Here is a 13,556-nt window from a genome sequence, read left to right as displayed (position 1 = left end):
GCCGTGCAGTCCTGCTGCACTCCAGGAAAGGAACAGTGCAGGTGGGTCCGACAGGCCTCATGGAAGCAGCCAGTTGGAGCCCAGCAGGCTCAGATAAAAGGTGCTGCAGGGCTTTGGCAGTTCAGTTCCTGGCTGAAGGGCAAGATAGGGTGCTCCTCTCTTGCCAAAGGAGCTCAAGGGATAACTAGAGTTTTGTTCAGTCTGCATTTGCTTAATTTGGAAGAGAGAGGACCTGAGCACTTTAATCCTGAAGTAATGGGTGAAGATAAAGGGGTCAGATGGGAAGAGGTCCAGGAAAATAGCAGCAATGTTTATAGGGTCCCTGGGCTGGAACTTGGAATAGTGAGTGGGCAGGCCCAGGTTCCCCCACCAACCACTGGCTAAACAGTTTAAACCCCAAGAATGGGATACGGCTCATTTAGAAGCCTGAGCGAAGGGCTAAATTTCAAGGGCCCAGAGCTGGGGCTGAAGACCTCAGTGAAAGCAGGTAGGCAGTTCAATTGGACTTTAGCTACCCCAAAGGTGTTCATTTGGACTTTGACTTGGCTGGAGGGCCAAGCTGTTGAAGATCCACCAAGGTCGGCTGGCAGCTTGTAGTGGGTGCCAGGAGTGAGAAAATGACTGCACTGCTGCATGCACCAGGCGCCACGCGAGATGTGAGTGCTCCCCTCTCCCATTACAGTGGGTCTCACTCCATTTTAGTGAGACATGCCTACAATTCAAAAGCCACCACAAAAGAGTGTCGGTTGATGCCAAAGTGGTGATCTCAAAGGGACACTGGGTAAATGGGTTTAGAGACTGAACTGCCCTTTGGCCCATAGAAATGATCCCACAGTTACACAGCTGAGTAATATCCATAGGGCAATCTTACTTTGGTGCTGCATCAGGCAGAGGATGAGGCCTTCTGGGGGTCTCCATCATCTGTCAGACCAGAGCAAGGGGACTCCCATCTGGGGACACTCTCCCTTAAGGGGCACCAGACCACAATACCCTTTCTTTCCCTAGCCACATGAGCTAGCACTGATGAAGCAGAAGTTCCCATTGAAAGAGACAACCCCAGTTTTAGGAGACTTTCCAGGCCAAGCAACAACCACTACAGGGAGTGAGATCCAGCTGCAGCACCTTGCATCCATATTTTTAGATGACCTGGAAGCCAGAGACATCAGCATTCTGCATTAGAACAATCTGAACACTAGTTTTTATTTTATCTGCTGATTGGCTTTCCCCCAACTCTCTCCTTCCACTGCTAACTTCCCTTCCCCAGTCTCCATATTCCTCTCCTTCCTCTCCGCACCTGTCTCTGAACGATCCTCTTACTTTTTGTTGTTATTTTTTTATATTTATTCCCTGCAATTACCCTTCCAACAAGACATGCCTCCTTCATAATTAAAAACATACCAACCCCCCCCCAACTTAACATTTTGCTTGTATGTGGTATCTCTTTCCCTAACACTTTAGGTTTGTTTCTGTTTTATTGAGGATAAGGTCTTTATGGTAGTGATCAAGTTGTCTTATGTTCGTGATATCCTTACACCATTTTTGGCACTGCCCACTGTAAATAATGGATAATTAGAGTGTTCGTACCCACGTTACATGGATATGTATAAAAACTTTAAATTTCTGTGTTTTCATTAGTACTTTTCCATGGGAACTATATTAATATTTTACGCAGGGAAGCAGTGGAATCTAAGTAGCGAGAGACCTAGACATTTTTGTGGTTGGTTTATATAGAGGAAGACTCTGCAGCTGTGGTTCTATTCTGATTCCAGATAACAAACACGTTTTGGAGGAGGAAATAATTAATCTCTGAGATACCATATAATGGCATTTATTTGTCTAACAGTCTTTCCCCTAAAGACACAGATTTACTGAAAGTGCTGTCACCCCAGTCATCAGAGATTTATCTTTAATTCTAGGTCCTCATGAGTCAATATGTTAGTTCTGATGCTTGATGTTTTCAATGGCCCTATAATTTTTTTTCCCATCTGGAGGGGGTTTCCCTGCAAAACCTTGCAGTCTGGTGAGGAAAAGATAGAGATCTCCTAAATATGCTGGGAGGTGTAGTAGGTAATGAAAGTGTGTGTTGTGCAGAGATATTGGTGGTAGGAGAGTGGAATGTTATAGCGTTAAAAGCAGATGTATAATTTAACATGATCTCTCAAGGCTTCTTCCCCGGAATGATAAATGAGGTCATTTTACAGCTTCTTGGTCTTTTGGGTTCATATCTTAAGGGTTCAACAGTCCCAAAAAGTGTGGGCATCCATATCACTACTTCCTGAAGCTTAGTATTGCTTTAAATGTTTTTGTTCCATCTGCAAAACTGCTGCCAGAATTTCTGATGAAAGAAACCTAACACAGTGTCACTTGCTGTCTACGTAATGTTTTATTGTTATAGCATTAATAGTCATAACCAGCTTGAAAGGCATTTTGTAATTTTAGTGAGTGAGTACATGCTTTCATTCTGCATTTAAAATATCATGAGCAGTGTTTGTGGAGGTTCAGTGACTTCGAGCAGTTTGGCTTGTTCCATGAGTGTTTAAAGCCTCCCTTTTTTTCTAAACTGGATAAAAATGAGAGAGAGAGTAAAACTCCTTGTTCTCGGGAGTTAATGAGAGAGAGGGAGATGCAGAGTAGTTAGATTTGCAGGTAAACTCTTGCTTTTGCAACTTGCCCTTGTTTGTAAACTAATGCCAGCTGAAATCAACCTGGGTAAAGTTTTATGGGGGCAAACTGTGCGTAATAAATTATTGCTGAACAACACCACCAACCAAGGACCAAAATCTGTGAGGTACTGAGGGCCAGACAGACTTGAAAGGATTGAGCCTAAATGCATCAGGTTTTGCTCTTTAACAGGCCTGCGTTTCACCTTGTTCAAACTGGTTGTTTACATCCGTAGAAACTCTACACACAGATCCAGGACAGTAAATGTGGTCCTTTCTGTGACTTAGGGTATGGGCTCCCCTTGGTTCCATTTAGGGAATACTTATGACTGTCACTATGGGAAGCAAGATACCAGGATAGGGTGACTATTTCACCTCCTCTTACCTTTCTCTTTATGGATGAGTAAATCTTTTGCTTCTTGGGTGGCTGCTTTAAGCAAGAATCTATTATTTTTATTCTATTATTAAGGATATTAGGGGGAAGGGGGATGACAAGGAAGTACAGAAGGGAGTAGCAAAGAATTTAAGATTTCAATAATGTGATGCAGTATTTAGATATGCAGAGGTGTCTCTTCACTTCAAAGACCCAACGGAAAAATATATAAATCATGTCTTAAGTATGATATATGGGTTAGTATTAAAAATCGTAGAACATAAGAAAAGACCTATTACTAGGCCATCTAGTCAATTCATCTGCCAGCCCAGTATTCCCTCCCTACAATATATTTTTTAGTGCTTAGTCTGTTTGGTGAATTGGAACAATGGGAGATGGCTTGCTTATATCTTGGGAGCTGTGTGCTTTGGGTAAGGACTAGAAGAATAATCTTGCATATTGAGGTCGCACACCATAGCATCTGCATTGCACATGTAATTTACACAGTGATCAGCCTTCCTAAACTACATTTTATCTGAATGACTTTGTGTGCTAAATTTATAATCTCCAATCTTGGAAAATCATTTGTTAGAGAGCTGTATTTTCCATATTTCTCTCTATATCCCTTTAAAAATAAGCTAATAAAATTTGAATATGGAAAGATAAAAGTAGCAATATGCCAATTCATTCTTCATAATATTTGTTGGAGGATTACAGGACTGATTTGTTGACTAAGTTGTCCTCCAGTCTTTGTATATGTTGTTGTTTCAAAGGGGTGTGTGCATTTAATTGACTACTTTTTTGCTGGATGAAGCATATAGTGTAATGTGATATCTTTTGTATCATGTTATTTATCTTGTCTGCTATCTCTCAAAGTACAATGTGGATACAGACACTCTCTACATGTATTATAATTGAATTGAAATGTATATGAGGGCTGGATAGATAAATGCTTTTCTTGTTCTACCCAGAAAGGTACACAAAACACTGCACAGCTTTGTCATTTGCCACACTTCGTTGAGAGTAAAGGCTTTTATTTCCAAAATATTCTTGTTTCATCTTTTTTATTCTTGAAATATATTAATCATTTGCTATTATGAACCATTTATTTTCTCTTTTTTAATCCGATTGCACTACAAATCAACATGACTTTCTACAGCCATAATAAAAATCTCCATTTAAAAAAATATACAGTATGTAAGAATCTACAGTATCTTGGCACTTCATTTTATAATTGCGTTATTTAAAACCCCATTGAGAAGCAATACAAATACATGGCTCCCCAGGAGGATAGCTCTGTAAAGAGACTGACATTTAATTTCACAGGATTTGTGATCTTTGTTGCTACTGTCACTCAAAAGAAGAGAGGAAAAAAGTGTGTGTGTTTAGGGGGTGGCGGGAGTCAGTATGGTGGTGAACACAGCTGAGTGCCTCAAAGAGCTTTCCATTAATGTTTGGTTTCTGGGGGAGAGAGGGGGATTCACTTCACCTATGGTTTTTCATGCTGTATTCACTTTCTCTGAGTTTATGGCAGGAAAGTTCATATAGAAACAGCTCATTTTAACCTCAGACACACATATTTGCACTAGAAAGCTGACTCTACATGTTATACTTATCTGATTACAATAAAGAAATAATGCCAGATGACCCAGCTGTTTGAGCCACATTAAACAACATAGCTCAAATCAGGGCCGGCTCTAGGTTTTTTGTCGCCCCAAGCAAAAATTTGCTGCCCCAAGCTCCGAGAGCGCAACTGCCCAAGCAAAGAAAAAAAAAGAAAAACGGGTGGCCGGAATTGTGCTGCCCCCGGAATTGTGCCACCCCAAGCACCTCCTTGCTTTGCTGGTGCCTAGAGCCGGTCCTGGCTCAAATGCTGGATATTGAATATTTGCCACGAACAGCTCAAAGCAGTTATCGATCAAGGATGATTCACACACAGTGCTGAAATAATGAATAAAACAGAGTCATTCTGTGTGGACAACTCACCAACAAAAAAGAATCTAAATTAATTCGTGTATTTTGTATCCATATTTGCTCAGCTGTATTACTGTCTCCATGATTTTGGTTGATCAGATTTAAGATCTAGCTGAGAATAGATAGCGATGGATCTGAAATCTGATCAGATACAAGGAAACAGAAGTCTTTGAATATCTTCCTATATAACATAAAGCAGTTAAGATTCGGGGGACCTCAAAGGGTATTCAATAACCCTTGCCAAAATCCTCAGGCTTACCATGTGCCCAGTGAGGACTAAGATGAAGAGGAGCCAGTTAGTGTGGGCATGGTGGCCCTATATGAAAAAACTGTTTCTCTGGTCCACCTAAAAATACTGAGTTCAGCTGAGGGAGCAGTGAGGGTCTGTGTACTCATGGTAAAGGTGAGCTAGTTCTTTTTACTTATAGCATAAACCCTTTCCCTCTGGCAGCGTATATGTAGCATGCTGCCAGTATGTGGTGAGATCCAAATATCTGGAAAACTCTTTATTGTACAATAACCTGCTTAGAGAATTTTAAAAATACAGGAAGTGGTGAGGTTGTATTATCATGGGCCATAGGAGCCTTGACCATGGACCTGCACCCATTGTGATAGGTGCTGTACAAACACAGAACAAAAAGACAGTACCTGCTACAAAAAGCTTTCAATCTAAGCATAGGATCAGAGAGAGACAGACAGACAGAGGAGTACAGAGAAACAATGAGTCAGCATGGTAGGCTGTGGTCTCAGCAGCCTAGCTGTCTCACCATTGTCATTTTTTGTAGGCATCATGGCAAAGAAGAGCTTTAAGGAGGGATTTGAAGGAAGATAATGAAATGGCGATGTGGATGTTTGCAAGGGGTACCTCACAAGCATGAGAGGCATCAGGGGAGACAGCATGACTGTGCGTATTTGAAGATTCAACAAGTGGGTGATGGAGGTTGGCATCATGGGCCAGTCAGAGGTGGGAGTTGACGTTTTGATAGTGAATGAGAGATAGGGTGGGGATAGGTCATGAAGAACCTTGTAAGTGACCTGAAGGTAGGGTGACCAGATGTCCTGATTTTATAGGGACAATACCGATATTTGGGGCTTTTTCTCATACAGGTGCCTATTATCTCTCTACCCCTGTTCTGATTTTTCACACTTGCTGTCTGGTCACCATACCTGAAGGACAAGTAGCTGATGTTTGATATATTCTGCCTCTAAGCCACATAATATTGGGGTGATGCAGAGGGATCTGTAGAAAGGGCAGTTTCAGTGAAGAGACTTCAATTCCAAAATTCTCTCCTAATTTGATGAAGCCCAGGTTTGTTGTGCTGCAAGGCAGGTACACTTAGTCAAACTACTTGGAACAAGTGATTTATATGAGGATGTTCAATGATAGGGATGAACTTTGGTGTATTTGGATCTTGAATTCTGAGCTCATCTGAAGAATGGAAAATATAGCAAAGTCACTTCATTCTACTTAATGGGGTCCTATCAGTCACTGAAAGAAGGAATGGTCTCATACATTATTCTCTTCACAGATCATTTGGTATTTTCTCATCCAAAATCTGCTGCTGCTGTTGTTTTTAATTAATCCAGAGTTAAACTGTTGTTATTCACCACAAGACAAATCTACAGGGAGTAATAAAGATAAATACCATGGCCAAAAGTCAATTACTTGGCACTTTCTACTTTGAGAACTTTCCCCATCAGAAAGTTTAAAGTTTTTATAAGTAGAAACTGTCTCAGGATCAAAATGAGCAAGTTGTCTACAACTTCTGCATACTGCCTGCTTGGTATTAAGACACTCTTATGTTTATGAGTGGTATGATTTCCTCCTCCACTTGCTTCTTGACTCTAGAAAGTGCTTTCCCAGGCCATAAGGATGTGCCAGAAATCTCTGTGTAGAATCTATATAGAATTTCATCATTGCAATTGCAGTGTGAAGGCCATCCACAGAGAATTCCTCACCTTCCCTGGGTATTTCATAGGCTTAAGTGGATGTAGGGGGGAAAGATTTATGGGTGGCAAAAGTCATCTGTGATAGACTTCTAAGAAATATATGTGTAAAAATGGAGAGTTGTCTACATGATTTGCTTCCTAATAACACAGCTGTCTATGAGCATCATTTATTAGCTCAGTAACTGGGTCATATTAAGATCAGTGGGGTTGAGGTGAAATGCTTCAGATGTCATTATCAATTACCCGAGTAATCCACTGTGCTTGCTCATAAAGTGGAATATTCCTAACCAATTTAATCTCCTCATAATGATAAAAAAAATTAGAGATAATTAAAAAAATTACTCAAGTCATCTGTCCCCATCAGGGAAGAAACTAAAAAACTCAACAACTATGTGATCACTTGAGTCTAAAGACTAATCCTGAATATTATTTATGAAAGAAGGAGAAAATGTTGACCATACGGCTGGGATATATTTAGTAGTGCTGACAGCAGTCACTAAGCTAGAATAATGATAAACTATACTGGATAACATTGGCTGGACCATTCACATATTGGATGTGACATTTATTAAGGTTTCATTGAGAGAGGCCTTAAGTTGATTTTGATTGTCAGTTGAATTTACATAGTTCCATTATTCTACCAAATAACATAAGGAAATTAATAAAGCATCAGAGTGGTATTGCTTTGAAAAAAAAATGGTTTTAAAAATCAGAGTTGTCTTTATATAATAGTGGTAATAAAATTACATTTATTTAGTGCTTCTCACACGGCAGGATCCTAAAGCATTTTACAGAGCAGATTATGAAGAACTGGCAGATGCTAGAGGCTGAGCTTTGTTTAACTGTTTAATTGATAGGTTTCAGAGTAACAGCCGTGTTAGTCTGTATTCGCAAAAAGAAAAGGAGTACTTGTGGCACCTTAGAGACTAACCAATTTATTTGAGCATGAGCTTTCGTGGGCTACAGCTCACTTCATCGGATGCAAGTGAGTTGTAGCTCACGAAAGCTCATGCTCAAATAAATTGGTTAGTCTCTAAGGTGCCACAAGTACTCCTTTTCTTTTTGTTTAATTGATGTGTGCCGTTGCCCTCTGCTGAAGGGAATCAGAACTGCTGAACTATGTAACAGAGTAACAGCCGTGTTAGTCTGTATTCGCAAAAAGAAAAGGAGTACTTGTGGCACCTTAGAGACTAACCAATTTATTTGAGCATAAGCTTTCGTGAGCTACAGCTCACTTCATCAGATGCATACTGTGGAAAGTGTAGAAGATCTTTTTATATACACACAAAGCATGAAAAAATACCTCCTCCCACCCCACTCTCCTGCTGGTAATAGCTTATCTAAAGTGATCACTCTCCTTACAATGTGTATGATAATCAAGTTGGGCCATTTCCAGCACAAATCCAGGTTTTCTCACACACACCACCCCGCCCCCACACACAAACCCACTCTCCTGCTGGTAATAGCTTATCTAAAGTGACCACTGTCCTTAACTATGTGTCATATGCTGTATCTCACTAATAGAGATTTCCCGCTTAACTGAAATGGTTGTCCCACCTGTGTTGTGGTTTTTTTTTTTTGTTTCTTTTGGAGTAGGATCTGAGTTCTATCCTTGCGGATGCTATGAAATTCCTAATGGCCATGTACATCATAGAGCCAGTTGTGGAATTCCTTGGTTTGTTGGTTTTCTTGGCTACAGTCTTCTCATTTTGATTCTTGATCACCTTTTCAATCCTGCTTTAATTATAATATTTCAGAAGAAGACTCCTTAACCATAGTAATTCACTGATAAAAGAAAACACTTTCCCATGGCCACGCTTTTCTCCCCACGTCACTGTGTCTTCCTCAGACTGGAAATTAGAGCTATTTGGAAAATGATTTCATTTTCATGGAAAATTTTTAGACTTTGACAAAAAAAATACATTCAGAAATGGTGGTGTGCTCATTCCCATATTCCCTTCTATGGACTGGGTTTCTTGGATGAACTATATATCCCATGAAGGATACCGTGGTCTCCCTTCTTGCATGGCTGCTGCAGTACGTCATAGGTGTCTTCAGCCATGGCGTGTCATGGTGTAGTCTGGCTGGCAAACCCAACCCATAGAGGAGATTGGGGGCATGAAGCACTGCAGTGGCATCTGATGATCAAAATTTTTCAGATTGGAGCTGTAAACAAAAATATTTTTGCACAGGAAACCAATTTTTCAAGTAAAAATTTCACTTAGCCAAAACCCCATTTTCCCCATCAAAACACTAGTTCTGATGGAAAAATTTCAACTAGCCCTACTGGAAGCTCCCTGGGGAAAGGACTTTGGCTGACGTGTCTTATTTGTATTGACGTGGAATCATCATATTAACTTAACCTAACTTAGACCAATATGTAAAATGGCTATAATACTCATTTTTGCTTTTGGCAATTGAGCAAAGCCTTTAATTTCTTAGAATTTCCTTCTGGTCAATGGAAAATGAAAGCAGGACTAGACCCAATGTCTGTAATCTGCTTTGAGATCCTCAGGGATAAAGTGCTGCACAAGTGTTTACTTACAATTATAGTAAAGTAGTATTAGCTTACTCATTAGGCCTGACCTTATAATTCAGAAGTAGCTCCTGATTTCTGAGATGGTTCGGTAACACCTCTGTGCTATTTCTACATTGTCTCTGTTTCTCTGAGGAAGGTGGTGATTAAGGGCCTGTTCAACAGTTACTGAAATCAGTGGGAGTCTTTCCATTAATTTCAGTGGGTAATGAGCTGATCAAAACATTGACTCTGCCAACAGCAACAGAATATTCTGGACTGAATTTGTTGAAAGTGAAGAAAGTACCAAAAAAGGCAAATTCCTATCCACTCAGAGAGCGGAAACTGGGGTCAGATTCAGATCTTGGTTACAATTGGGTAATATTACAGTATACCTCCACTCAAGTTAATGGAGTTATACCAGCTTTGCACTGGTCAGATGAGAATCTAGCTCTGGCAATAGGAAAGTAAAATGGGTAATTTCTAAATAATGACTACCACTGTTCCCAAACTTTAATAACCTGTGAACCCCTTTCACTAAAATGTCAAGTCTTGCGAACCCCCTCCTAAAAATGAATATTTACAGGGATTTTCTCCTTTACTTTCGTATAAATTATAAAAGCAGTGATCTTGGAAATATAAAATTTGGTTTTATGACATGCTTATTACACACTATTTATTATTATTATTATTTATTTATCATTACAATATTTTTATTACATTATGAAAACAGCAACACTCTTCCAAGATCTCACTTTTGTAGCTTGTATCACTTTGAATAAGCCTGTTATAAGACAAGGCTCCTACGTTTCATCAAGGAGTATCAGATGTGAAACAGCATAAAGGTATTTAAAAAGCCAACTCAAATAGTTCCTCCTACACAAGCATTCAGGTCTTAAGCAGTCCAGGGAAACAACTCACGTTACAACAAAGCTTAAACTTGTTCTTCATAATAATTTTAAAAACAATACTAGCTGCCTATTTAATTTTAAAAACAGCAAAAAATCCCTTTCCATTTCTTATAAGGAGTCTTGAAGTTTAAATCTCCTCAGTGTGATAGATATGCTTGCTTTGATCTGCTTAGCTCTTGGAATTCCAGGGTTTCCAGGCTGCTGGCCCCATGCTGCCCGGGGTCCCTAGGGACAGCTCTGTCCGCCATTAAGGAATGTTTTCCTGAGAACCCCCTCTAACATTTCGCGGTCCCCAGTTTGGGAACCACTGTACTAGAACAATATTGCTGACACTTTGTGCTGCACGCTGTAGCAGTGAGAATGGAAACACTGCTCCAGGCACCCCTCTAGCACATTATGGGGCTTTTGCTATGCATTGTGTGACATCTGCCCCAGAGGGGTGTCATAGCGGGCTTGCTTTCTGCTCCGAGCTAGTGGGTTTTTTCAGATTGCTCAATGAAATCGAGATAATCATTTTAAAGGAGGTAATGTGTCCGGTCTGCCAATGAAATTAATATTTCATGTCAGGTATGTTGCTGAAATGCAGCCCTGGCATTTAGTTATTTTTCTTTTGAGAAATAAAATAGCGCTATAATTTGCTGTGTTTTACAAATCATCAGAGGTGTTTTCTGCAGCCATCTTTGAATGCCATTGGAAGCACAAATGAGTGGTGGGCAAGAGTTAACTAGTTCCAATTAAACAGTTACCTCAGTTTAAATTCATACCCTGCAGGTAATTTATATGAAATACTTGCAGTACCTGTGATGTTTTAGCTTGATGGGGAGGAAAAGGAGGTCAGTGTTCACCTGAAATATGCCTGTTATTAGCAGCACTTCTTAGCATCTCTGCAAGGCATAATTTAAAAACAATTTTTCTGAATTGCACCATCTGGAGGAAGAAAAATCAATAATGTATTTACATGAGGTTCAGTATCTCCAGCTACTTTGATAGCTTCAGTGTATGTTGCTTATATTGCTTAGCCATTTACAGACTATGGATCCAGATAGCATGCTGTCTGGCATGGACACAAAAATCACAATCTTTATTTCAAGACAGATGCACAGGCAAGTGGGTAGTATATTCAGCATGGGTGGAAAGGTGAACTTTCTTCCTGTGGCTTCTTTCTTATGATTAAAATACCTTGTGCTAGAGGCAGGTCTTTCAAAGGTGACAAAGTGCTTTAATTAATGAATTATGCCTCACAGTACCCTGTGAACATGAAGTAGATGTTTCTTAGAGACTTTATAATGAGCCAAAATGCTAGAGCCAAACACCATTGCAACCGAGAGAAATACTGGTTCTGAATGTAATGGCTGTCCCCTTATCTCTATAAAAAGCATGGATCTGAGCACCCCAAACTAATCCAGATTTGGATCCAAACCTCACACCACAGTACATCTCTAGTTTTAACATTCCATCCTCTGCAGAGAGATCGTAGATGTCTTGAAGAGTCATTGCGCTCTCTCTCTCTCTCTCTGTAATCAATGAGCTGGAGTCTATAATCTCATCCCAGTACTCAGAATCCTGAAACCTTTCCTACTTAAACTAGCTGGGGGAAAAAATCAGTGGATATATAAATCGTTATTGATAGGCAACACTGAGTTGCCATAGTGAGTATATTAATAATTTTGCCAGTTTAAAAGAGCAATAACGTTGCAGTCATGCATCAGTGCTAATACTAAGAGAAACATGTAAATCTAAATCATGCTGTAGCAAAGAATAGCATGCAAGCTCAGCTTCTGCAAATCAGCTTTGCTTTTGTGTTGATATTGGAAGGTCTCCCTGCTTCCCCGCACTGTCCATTATTCCAATGTCAAACAGCTAAAGCCTCCAGAAAAGAGCAAGAGTTACAATAAAGTGTCTTTACCTTTATCCCTTGTGACTCGGGAGAGGAGGGAATGTAGGAGAATTTGACAGGTCTATAATAGAGAAAATTTTGGCTATAACAAGCAATCAGAGCTTTGTGTTAAAAGGTTATCTGTGTCTCACATTGTGCTGCTTCATGAGTTGAGGAAGGAGGGAGAGCACTGGTTTTAGAAGTTAAGTTTGTGTTTAACTGGCTCTGACAGTCCTGGAGAGAATTAAATCGCTTGGTGACACTTTTATGAAAGGCCTCCAGATGGCAGAAGTAATGCATTGTACCTTTACCTACTTGTGTCCATTGTAGCCATTTTCTCTCTCATTAGCAAGATGCATTTCCCTTTCCCTGCAATAAGACCTGGAATAAGTTTAGAAACCAATCCAAACCACAACAATCCTTAGACACTTGGGACTCTCGAAACACATTGTATACAACTCAAATCTGTTAGAGGGACCACTGACCTCCCTCCACAATAAGTTTGCAATAACGAATGTCAAATTTCTGTGCCAAAAAATAAGGCAGATGCTCAAAGCATCTGTAAGGATTCACATTACAGAAGCTTTTTTTAGCTATGAATTTACTTGGAACCTATTTACTGGGTGAAAATTTCACTTTTCGGGCAATAACAATCAATTTTTTCCCCTCCTTCTGCTAACATGGGTTCCATTTTCTTGTCATAACAGGAATCGCTATTGTACAGCCTCTCAGAGAAGGGACATAGAATTAATCAGACATTGATTACACAGAACACATTGGCATCTGCTCAGCTCATTCTTACACTGAGCTAAAACTGCAGCTGTTCAGCATGGACTGCAGCTGGTTGTCACTTTGGAAAATACTATGAAATCTAGGGTTGCATTCCCCTCATAGCTAAGAAGGCAAACGAAAGGTAAAATGGAAAGTTCCCCGGGCTAATTTGGTTGTCAAATGACCTTTCATAGGCAAAGACACTAATCTATTGTTCAATATATATTATTGAAGGAGGAATCTGGCTGAGAAAGGTTTTACCTAAACACACATCTGCTATAACACACAAATCTGGTATAACTCAGTATAGGTGCACTCATCAAGGTTTTGCCCATATGTATATCTGGCATCATCCAGGGCTCATTAACTACCTGTCACAAAAGTGGTAACCAAAAAAACACTACACTTCACGTCTTTCTCCAGTGCTTGAAGACAACTGAGATGCAGTATCATGTTTCATATATGTTCATCCCCTTTATGTTATTTCAGTGCTTCCTTGTAGTTCTAATATCTGACACTATGCTGA

This window comes from Caretta caretta, chromosome 8, assembly GCF_965140235.1.
Source record: "Caretta caretta isolate rCarCar2 chromosome 8, rCarCar1.hap1, whole genome shotgun sequence".
Lineage (NCBI taxonomy): Eukaryota > Metazoa > Chordata > Testudines > Cheloniidae > Caretta > Caretta caretta.
The sequence above is the reverse complement of the archived record's forward strand: the minus strand, read 5'-3'. Positions refer to the sequence as shown.